Here is a 10,780-nt window from a genome sequence, read left to right as displayed (position 1 = left end):
GAAGTGCGAGAGTAGCCGAACTGATGTCACTGGAAGGAACTTGCAGGTGTCTATGACAGATGGTTTCTGTTGGATTTATCACCAGTTTTTCAGTGGAATAATTCAATGCAAGAAAAAATGAAGACCTTTGTTGTAAACAGAGTGAAGAATATTCCAGTTTAAGCTATCCTGATCACATTAGTTGCTCAAAAGAATCAAACCCATGTGACATGATTAACTGAGGTACAGCAGGAAAACGTTTTCAAGGGCTTCTCTATTGAGAAAGAGCTCATTGGCTGTATTAAAATAAGCAATTTTGTCCTCATCATTTGTGCTGCATGTAAGCATGAAGAACTTGAGTCATTTACAATGTTTACTCAACAAAATTCAGTGGGCGCACGGACCAGAGATCGGATTCTGCATGTGATGAATAGAAGTCCTGACCTCTCTTTGTTCCCCTCGTGTAAGCAGTTTGTAAAAGAGCTTTAACATCACTGAATTGGCCTTCCATTTTATGCACTACTAGATAATTGAGTATCAGCATCCCTTGCTGCATGGTAGCCACGAACAGCAAAATAGTGTTTGATTGTGAGGGTGTAAGCATGCACAATTAAAGAGTGTATGCTGACTATGTAGTGATATTAGTTACTGAATATTGCAAATGCCTCTCAAATTTTGAAAGCAAATGATGTTGAGATCACCCTCATGAGATCTTGTCCATATAAGGGCAACATCTGTGTTACAGCTCAGTCTAACCATTATCTGGTTGACAATCTTTTGTACTGTGACACCTGTTTACCTATTACTGCACTATATTGGACAAATTTTCGCCCGACTCCAATGTACTACATCTATACTATTCCTGCAGATATCCCCAAGACTGGCTGTGTTATAAATGTGAGTCATCTCAAGACATTTTAACATTTGGATTACCAAAAACATGGTTGCACTGCTGCACTGGGAACTTCTGCTGCACAAACTTAGACATGCCGTGTCCGGATTTTATCAGCGGGAAATATTTAGCACTCAACATTTTTGTCATTCAATGCAACAACATTCGATTTAACTAAACACGAGTACTAGTTTATTTCGGTTTGCTACACAGTCTGCAACACCGCAGCGGTAATTCACTCAAGAGAAGCTGCAAACGTTTAACAGCGCCCACCACACATTTATTCACATTACAGACGATTTAAAACACCTCGTATACAGTCATCGGCCGAAACCATCGGCTCACGGTTTTGTGCATTCTCGTAGAATATCTGAAAAAAAAAAAAAAACAAGAAAGACAACTAACGAACCCCATTATACAGCGTAATGTTTACCTTTCGCGTTTTCTAACGACAAATCCACGTACTCGGGAACTTATCGTCGTCACGCTGCGATTCTTTCGGTCTCAAAACACTTTCCAACGAAGGGACGTCACCGCATGCCGCATTTGTCACCACTCCACATGTTTCTTGCGGCGATCTCAGATGTTCTTGCGTTGAGTAAGTGTTTACTCTAAAACACGCGGCGATGGCTGACGCACTTAGCCGTTGACCCAGTTGACAGGTGATCTCAACTACACTATATCTCAACTCTCCTGTGATCTTTCCGATCTCCCTCCAAGCACGCCGGCCATGTTCTCATGTTCACGTGACGCGCTAGGTACTTCACAGCGTCATAAGGAACGCACAGAGGGGAAAAAAAATTCTGGGGACAACCTAGGGAGGAAATATCTGGTGTGACGTCACAGCATCTATTGTTCACCGGGTCCAGCCGAGCTGCGGCGAAACGCATGTGACTCTCTTCCCCCTTCTCGCACTATCCGTCAGCTCGGTCCGGGAGCTGATGCGTGCAGATGAGAGTGCGAAACGAGTTTCCTGCTAACAGCGGACGCGAGTACAAAACGAGCGGTCGGGCGGGTCCGCATGTCACCAGTTTCCCGCGCGCACTTCACGGAAGCGGGCCGCTCTCATTGGTCTCCTTCATCCGCGGCCTGCGGCAAACCGCAAAATATCGATCCAGGAGCGATCCCTGCCGCGGCAAGAAAAACCTGTTTCACAGCCGAAGGGAGAGGTCGACCCACCTGCAGCTCCCGCTTTTGTTGTTTTTTCGGCCCGCTCACCTGCACTTGTCCGCCTTCTCCCACGACCGCGCTCTCGAGCGTAGCCCTTTTTAAGGCTCCCAGGGGAGCAGGCATGGGCAAGTGCATTAATTCTCCCGCCTGAGTTCACCCGGAGATGGGTGACTTCTTTGAGGGGATGGCCGAGCTCCGGCCTGGCCCCCCACATGCCCGCTCGCGCGCCCTGGACCTCCTGCTGAAGGAGGCATGCCGGATGTTCAACCCCCACCAGGGCAACCACGAGGGGACCCCGACGCGGCTTTCGTCCACCTCCTTCAAGGGCGCCGTCAGGAAAGCCCGTGGTGCTCGCAGGGTAGCGAGTCGCGCGCCAAACAAGGCCGAGCTCGAAAGCCCCGCCGAAAATGACGACGCCGTTTCCTCGTCGCCGTCATCACCCACTAGCTCTGCGAACGCTTTCTCAGCGACTGACTGTACCGACTCGGACACAGCCTCATGCCTCAGGTCTCCTACCGACTCGCATATCCATGCGGACGACACCGCGACAAGTTCACCGGCGGCTTTCACCCTGTCCCCCGAGAGCGAGAGAAAGAGTTCATCTCCCTGCCCACGGCCATGCCGCGCCCGCGCCGACCTCCCTCGCGCAGGAGGTCTCCCCCTCGCACGCCGCCCCCCTCACCCCTCAGCCGCCGCTCGCTTCTCCGGCTCTGTTATTAGCGGCGAGAACTTGGAGTGGCGCCCTCTACGAGTGACGTCACGGACAGGACGGCGCTCGCTCGGTTGCTGCGCGCGCTCGTTCCCTTGGTGCATGCGTGGAGTATTGGTGGCTCGAACCGTACTTATTGACAGATATGTCGGCTTTTTTTTACTGTCTAGCCTGAACGGCAGTTTCTTCTTCAAAACCGCGAGTCGTGAAAATTTGCGGCGTGGATATCGCCAGGTATGTAGCATTGAAGGGGTCTACTAGTTTGCAATGTATATATGCACAGTGTCTGTCCATAAACTTTGCGTAAAAAGAATGTCTGCAATTTCAACACGCGAAGTTGTGTATGATGCTCCGCAAAATGCTTAACATTCCCTTAGTGCTTAGATATGAGAGACATTGCATTTCACAAGGAAGAAAAAGCTTGGTATTGGTATTTGATGTCAATAGTATAAATGCGTGTTAGAAGGAAGCTGCACAGCGAATCTTTTATGATGATTCTTATTACTATGGCGAGTTGTTCTAGTCAAATATGGGACTTCATTAATGCGTAAAAGAAAAAGTTAGGCGCGCATTTTGCATAAAAACGTTTGCTAATACTTTCACCGTTCTCTGAAACAGGCACCCAGGAAACGCATTGCTCATGGCTGTTAACACGACGGCGCGTCACATATAGTATGTACATACCTCATGAATACCATAACAGCAATCACCTGAAAGAACAGTTTCGTGGTTAAGATCGAGAGCCTATCAATTTCAAGCGAGAAAATGTTTCATAGTGACCCTCAGTTGCTTTTATCGACATCATGGCACAGCCCTTACGCAAATAAATCTACCGACTGTCGATATGGCGAGGATGCATTATTCTCGAAACCCATCAGTTCGCTACAACTTCGAATTGAAACCATAAAGCAGTTCTTTAAGCGCCAATTGCAATGCCTATGTTATACTCGAGGATATACAGCGCAGCCTGCGCTGAAATTTCAGGCTGCGCTGAAATTGAGGAAAATTTAAACGCCTTCTGCCTCACCATGTCTCGATCCTGCGTTTGTTTAACTACACAAACTGTGAACTATTTGCTTCGTGAGTACATAAAAGATAACCTCACATACCCGCCTCATAGAGAAGACACCACAAGCCTCAAATGAATTCACTTGATTTTTGACCTCCACAGGGGAATAATGATATCTTCAATAAGCCCATACTACTAATGAATGAGGCTTCGGCTTCTTTCTAGCTGCAGCCATACGGTCCAAAAGGCATATTTCAATAAAAATTTTTAGCCGAGCAGCTTGTGTCAGTTCGCCAAACAGATTCATGATGTCTATTCCTCAAGAAACAAGCGGCAGTAAATTGCACAAGTGAGTTGAACGTGTAGCACGGAACCGTGAATAAATATTGGTACATTCCTTTGCGTATTCTGCAAATAGCTGTAAGCCTCATTACCTTTACTTCAAATTACCGCAAATTAAAATTAACCGATGAAGAACGGCCTAATTTTGAGAAGCAATTAAAGGAACAAGCGGTGCTGATTGAATCTAAACTGCAGTGTCAGGTCCTCGTGTTATTGTTGAGCGTTTACGAAATGAAAAATTAGATATAATACCATGCGCTACTCGTCATAAACGAACACGTTTTAATGGATTAAAATTAAGGTAAATGTAGCAGTCATATGTAGCAAACAGTGACATGCTCGTTGCACCACTGCAGGTATGGTATCCTAACTGGATTCTTATGTGATATGTTCTTGCGTTTATGCTTTCATTAGTCACGTGCTAATTATGCTTTTTCATTAGTCCCTCAATCTGCAAAGTCTACATCCGCGCATGAAAAACGCGCAATAGGCTGGTCTGAGCTCCTTCGGCTGGCATTGCAGCGTTGCCCTTTAGAAATAAATTGTCGTCTAAAAAATAAGCTCTTTGAATAAGTTTGCGCGAATGAAGACGTCGTAAAAATGTATTTGGGATGACCGTCATAAGTATACAAGCACAGGGAACGACAGCGAACAAACGGAAACACTGCAGCAGGCGCCCGGACAGGGCCCGAACGGCAGCAGACGAGAGGCGCGAGTCCGTGCCCTGACGTCACGCGAGCGGCGCTCGCAGCGCCCCTGTAGGTCGTTCTCGGGGCTAATAGCAGACGACAGCCCCGGGGGCAGCGGCCCGCAGGAGAGCAGTGATACGCATGAGCATGAGGCCTCCTCTCCACGCGCCCCCTCTCTCCCCGAGCCTCGCCTCTCCCCTCTCAGCGGCGCGGCCAGCCAGGAGAAAAAGAAGAAAAAGAAGGGAAAGAACAAGGGCATCCTTCGCAATCGAGAGCAGCCCATCGCATCTGCCGATGATTTGGCGGACCACCCGAAGCCCTCCGAACCTCCTGCCTGTGGCGGGGTACAGGGCGACCACCCTACAGGGCCGAGAAGGGAAAAGCGGCAACGTTTCGTCCCTTTCGTGGCCCCTCTCCAACCGCAAGTCACTGATGACGACCTCCCGTCCCGCGAGTACACAGTACTCTACAGACCAGTGGCCCGGAGGTCGCACTTCCTGGCGGCATCGGGTGACGCGATTGCGGCGTTCCTGTCCGGAGTTCCTGGTGCGCATCGGGTCCGCCCCAACCTTCGGAGGAACGTCGTGGCCGTCGACACGCTCCCGGGCGAGGACCTAACGGCTCTGCTAGCGGTGCGCGTCATATGTGATGTGCGCGTGAGGGCAAAAGCCCTCATATTGAACACGTGCACTGGCACACTGTTTGACGTGGACCCCACCTTCGATGGGGCTACCATCTTCGAGGGCCTCGAGTCTTCGGTGCCGGTGGTCGCCATCGCCAGGAGCGGTGACGTCGTGACGCTGCGGTTTGCCGGCGACGTAGTCCCCGAGGAGGTCCTGCTGTTTCGACGGCGGCGCGTCGTGCGACCACGCCTGCCGCGCCCGCTTCAGTGCGGCCGTTGCGGCCTCTTCGGCCACGCGACGGTGACGTGTTCGCGCGACCCTCGCTGCCTGCAGTGCACCGGCAGACATCCAACGAACTACTGCACGGTGGACAGGCGTCGCTGTCTTCACTGCGGGGGCCCGCACGCCGCCACGGAACCGCGCTGTCCCCAGTGGCAGCTTGAGAGGAGGGTCGCTGCCACTCTCGCGAGCTCCAAGCCGCGCATCACGCGTAAACAAGCGCTGGAGCTCGCGCGGAGCAGCGGCGCAGCAGTGATTGATTCCTCCAAGCAACGACCCGCCGGCCAGCGGGCCACGGAGTCGCGGCCACTTTCATCGCGCCGGCAGCCGGGGCTCTCCTACTCTGCGGCCCTCACCGGCGGCACACAAGCGGACAGCAGCATCAGCGGCGGCGTGGGTGAACCGCCCGTCACCGACGACAACCCGGTGCAGCCCCCCGGAGCGACGGCGCCGGTTACAAGCGTGCTCGTGCTGACGGCGCTTGCCTCGGCACTTCGTTCCCTCCTCGAGCTGGCCCCCGCCGACTCGCCAGCGCGTCACATGTGTGTGGCGGCATTGGCAATGCATGACGCCCTGGTTCAGCATGGCTAGTACGCCCAGGGAACAACGGCCGCGCATCGTTCAGTGGAACGTGCGTTCGATGCGCTGCCGTCATCCCGAGCTCGCGGGTGGGGCTCTCCTCGACGGGTGCGACGTTCTTGCTCTGCAAGAAACGTACGTGCGCGCGGGGGAGCTCAACCTGCCGGGCTTTGTGGCGTACCACAGTGCCACTAGCTGCCAGCAGGCGTCATGCACGGCCAGCCCGTGTGTTGACCCCTCCCACCCGGCCGGCCGATCGCGTGCCTCTGTTTACGTGCGCGCTGGCCTCGCCCAGGCCGAGGTGAACGTGTGCGACCTCCCTTGCGCGAATGTGGAGTGCGTGGCTGTGACCGTGCGCGTCGGCGCCACCGACACATGTGTTGCCAGCGTCTACGTGCGGTCTGGTAGGCGCTGGGACACTGAGTTCGTGTGCCGCCTGTCTGACCGTGTTGGGGGGGGGGGGGGGGACCTCGTGGTGTGCAGGGATTTTAACTCGCACCACACGGCATGGGGATCCAACCACATTGACTGCAGTGGCCGCGGCTTGTTGGACAGTGTGCTCCGTGCTGGCCTACTCAACGCCAACACCGGAGCGGTGACCTTCGTGCGCCGTGGCTGTGCGGGGAGTGCAATCGACCTCACGCTGGTGTCGGACCGGTGCCACTACGCCTGGCGCCGCAACCCCGACACGGCGGGGTCGGACCACTTCCCCATCTTCCTCGTGCCTCGCGCCACCGCCGACCTCCCGACGAGGTCCTACAGTGTTGTGAATTGGCCGCGTTTCCGGGAACTGTGTGCTGCAGTGCCAGTCTCGGAGTGCGGACTTTTTCGGCACATCGCCGAGTGTGCGCGCGCGGCCACGACTCGCTGTGTGGTGCCGGCTGGAACACCCGTGCCGGACATCAAGCAGTTAAACCTGCGAGCTGCGCGCCGAAGGGCACAGCGCAAAGCCGTGCGCACCGACAAGCGGGAGCACTGGACTGTTTACAACCTCTTGGACGCCGTCTGCCGTCGCCATGCACGGCAGCGCCGCAGTTCGAGCTGGTCCAGCCTGTGCTGCTCGCTTGACGACCCGCGCGCGCGCTCGCGCCCGTGGCGCATCCTGGGTGCGGTCCTCCGGCCCCGTGTGCCGCGCTGCCCCGCACTCTCCATCGCGGTGGCGCCGCGGCATCGCCAACGCGCAGCTCGCCGAGCTGCTCGCGGCCACCTTCTGCCCTCCAACCGCGGCTTTGACCAGACCGACGGGGATCCTCCAGCCGCACCACCACCCCCGGCGCGAGCTCATGGCCCCCCAGCGCTATTTCCCGGCGGCTGGCACCCTGGAAGAGATCTCCGCACTGTGCACGGCTGATTTCACCATCGGCGAGCTGCGCACGGTGCTGGCGTCACGGAGGCGTCGCTCGGCACCCGGCTCCGACGGCGTCACTTACCAGATGCTGCGGAATTTCGACAGCGACCAGCTCCACCACCTGCTGGACGCTTACAACGCCGTCTGGAGATCAGGCGTCATCCCGAGGGAGTGGAGCGAGGCGGTGGTTGTGCCGTTGCTCAAGAACGGCAAGCCGCCGCGCGACCCTGCCTCGTATCGACCGGTGTCGCTGACGTCCGCCGCGGGCAAGGTCCTCGAGGCCATGGCTCTTCGGCGCCTCGAGTGGATCGCAGCGGTTCTCGACATCCTGGCTGCCGAGCAGAGCGGGTTCCGCCGTCTCCGTGCCTCTGCCGACTCCCTGGCTGACGTCGTCACGACGCTCGTGGAGGCCAAGCACCGCGGTGACGCTAGCTACTTCGTCCTCCTCGACGTCATGAGCGCCTTCGATCAGCTGCCCCACGCCACGATTCTCGACGCTCTGTGTGCCATGGGGGTCTCCGGGAGGTTGGTCGCATATGTGGGGGCCTTCCTCAGTGGCCGTACGATGCGTGTGCGCGTGGGGGGAGCGCTCAGTCAGCCGCGCGCCGTCTCGACTGGTGTGCCGCAGGGCAGTGTACTGAGCCCCTTCCTCTTCAACCTCGCGCTCGCAGCGCATCGGCGACTACATCCCTCAGCTGCCGGAGTACGAGGTCCGTGTCGCGGTGTACGCGGACGACATCGCGCTGTTCGCCAGTGGTCCCACTGCCAGGGGCAGTGTTGTGCGCGGGTGTGTACAGTCGGCACTCGACGCAGTCGACGAGTACGTGTGCGGCATCGGCCTCACTCTGTTGGCGGCAAAGACCGAGGCGATGCTCGTCCATCCACGCTACGGGGCCCACCGATCGGCGCCGTGTTTCTCCCTTCGCGGTGAGAGCCTCCCGTGGCGGATGAAAGTGCGCTATCTCGGCCTCATCGTGGACCACCGGCTCAAGTGGCAGCCGGCAGTGGCTGCCCTGCGCAAGGGAACGAAACTGGTGGCGAGTGCCGCGCGCACCCTCTTGGCCCGCGGTCAGGGCTGCTGCCCCACCTTGGCACTGCGACTCTACAATTCGGTGGCCTCGGCGAGATTACTGTACGGCCTGCCGCTCGCTGACCTCAGCCCAGCGAAGTGGGAGGCACTGGACACGGATCACCGAGCCGTTGTTCGACAACTCCTGTGCCTCCCACACACGTCTCCAGTGGGCGCCACACTCGCCGAGGCTGTAAAGTCCCTTGATGTAGGAAAGTACCGCCACTCTTTGTACTTTGCCGCCGGCGCGCGACCTCCTCGCCTCCTCCTCGCCCCTCGCGAGTCCCCTCCGCGACAGACGGCCTTGGGCGCGTTTTCCTGCACGATGATTGGCCTCCCTGCCGTTGCGCTTGGAAACCTTGCGTTTTGCTTGTGTTTTGCTTTTTCGTTCGAGCCATTTTGCGCCTCAGCTCGGCCGGCTCAGCCTATAGAGAACGTCGCGCGCTAACATTGCACGCTGTTTCGAGCACTGTCTGCTGGCGCTATGCCGTGCTGCTGCGCATATAACTGCAGCAAGAAGCGTGATGATGGCTATGCAGTTTTTACGATACCGCAAGGAAAGCGTGATGGCTTTCGCAAAGTATTGGTATGAGTGTTGTAGTGTCTACCATGAAGTGATGTGGTGGTGACTGACTATGAAAGACGTAAAGGGGCTCCAGCTGCCTCTATTAAGTCGAATGCTTTACCTAAGCCTTCGAAGAATGCTTAGCAGTCAAGCGTCAGACTCGCTACGCCACTTATACCAGTTAAGCCAGCTTTTTGTGTGGCATATGAAGCCAAGCTCACCAATGTTCACTGCATATATACAGCTATTTTGTAAATGTCACTTGCGCTTTTCATCAACTACACTCGGACAAAACTCAAAACTTTTTACTCATTTACCTTCAATCCGGTAAGTGGCAGCGGCCAATATTAATGATGTTGCGGTTAATGGCATTTCGAAGAAGCTCGTACCAGCCAACTGCGATGTCACGCTAGGGGATTAAGCAGGACGTCATAACAAACGGTCGATACCCTTGGTTGGAAGACACGCTTTGAGGGGTGTTTGCCACTTCGTTCTTGGGCTGTATCCAACTATAGAGCTCTTAAAATTAAGGACTCGATTGAGCATGCGCGCCCGGTATGAAACGAATCTCCTGAGCATTCGCGCATGGCATATTCTTTGCAAATAGCGGCTCGGCTCAAAAGAAAACGTGGTATCTCTTACACCTGGAGTGTCGTTTTGATCGCAACAGAGCCGCTTTTTGGAAAGGACAAGCTCTTAGCGGAAGAACGAATTGCCCGTCAACTTTCGGCCGCACTGATACTGCTTTATCATGTATTAAACGGTGTAGGTTTGTGCTATGGCGTAATGTTACTACTGTTGTTTTCTTGGGCATGTCTTTTTCTCAGCTGCCATCCGAACTGCATGGCATATTTGTACACTAGCATTGTTTCTCATTCTGAATATTATATGATACTCTTCTACGTTATCTGTATCTTGTCAAATAACGTTTTTTGCGCATGCACGAAAATGAAGCATCTTACTGACCATTCTTTTTGTTTTTTGTGTGATAAATGTTTTTCTGATGTCTAATCAAAATCATAATTTTAACTATCCTACTACATAATTTAACGGTATGTTGGTGTCAACTATCAAAATACCTTTTCCAGAGGCGTATCTTTTGCCTAAAAATATAGAATGCCTTCTCCCATAGGTATACCGAGTATTTTCTAAGCTTCATTGACACCGACGCCTATAAAATAATATGTAAATACATTTCCTCAGCTTCTGTTATTGTGGGCGATGAGTGGCTGCCGGCACCGCTTCATCGCACTGAAATTGTGCAACCGTCCTATTCAATGCAGAAGCCACAGCGCAAAAGCTAATTTGACATTGAGACAAACACATGGACGGACGATGCTCTCGCCAGTAATTCATTATAAGAAGGCACACTGAATATAATACCTGCGGTGCACATGCGTGCACATACAAGAAAAAAATGCCAAAGATAGAGCGATCTGCCACAAGCAATACTAGATCAGATGTAAAAAGTAAAGCAGCGTATCATGTGGCAGAAAAAATAACTGGAGTATAGAACTCGCCTCAAAG

The 10,780-nt window shown here is 54.1% G+C and overlaps 1 long non-coding RNA gene across 1 annotated transcript; it reads right to left on the bottom strand.

Annotated features, from left to right (window-relative positions):
* Positions 1 to 1,129: 1,129 nt before the first annotated feature.
* LOC125946378 (uncharacterized) lies at positions 1,130 to 1,465 on the bottom strand. Its single transcript, XR_007467525.1, has 2 exons — positions 1,305 to 1,465; positions 1,130 to 1,241 (listed from the first exon to the last, which is right to left on the bottom strand). It is a non-coding gene; the product is annotated as an uncharacterized LOC125946378 (long non-coding RNA).
* Positions 1,466 to 10,780: the final 9,315 nt, after the last annotated feature.

The sequence above is a fragment of the Dermacentor silvarum genome, chromosome 6 (genome assembly GCF_013339745.2).
Source record: "Dermacentor silvarum isolate Dsil-2018 chromosome 6, BIME_Dsil_1.4, whole genome shotgun sequence".
Lineage (NCBI taxonomy): Eukaryota > Metazoa > Arthropoda > Arachnida > Ixodida > Ixodidae > Dermacentor > Dermacentor silvarum.
The sequence above is the reverse complement of the archived record's forward strand: the minus strand, read 5'-3'. Positions and strand labels throughout refer to the sequence as shown.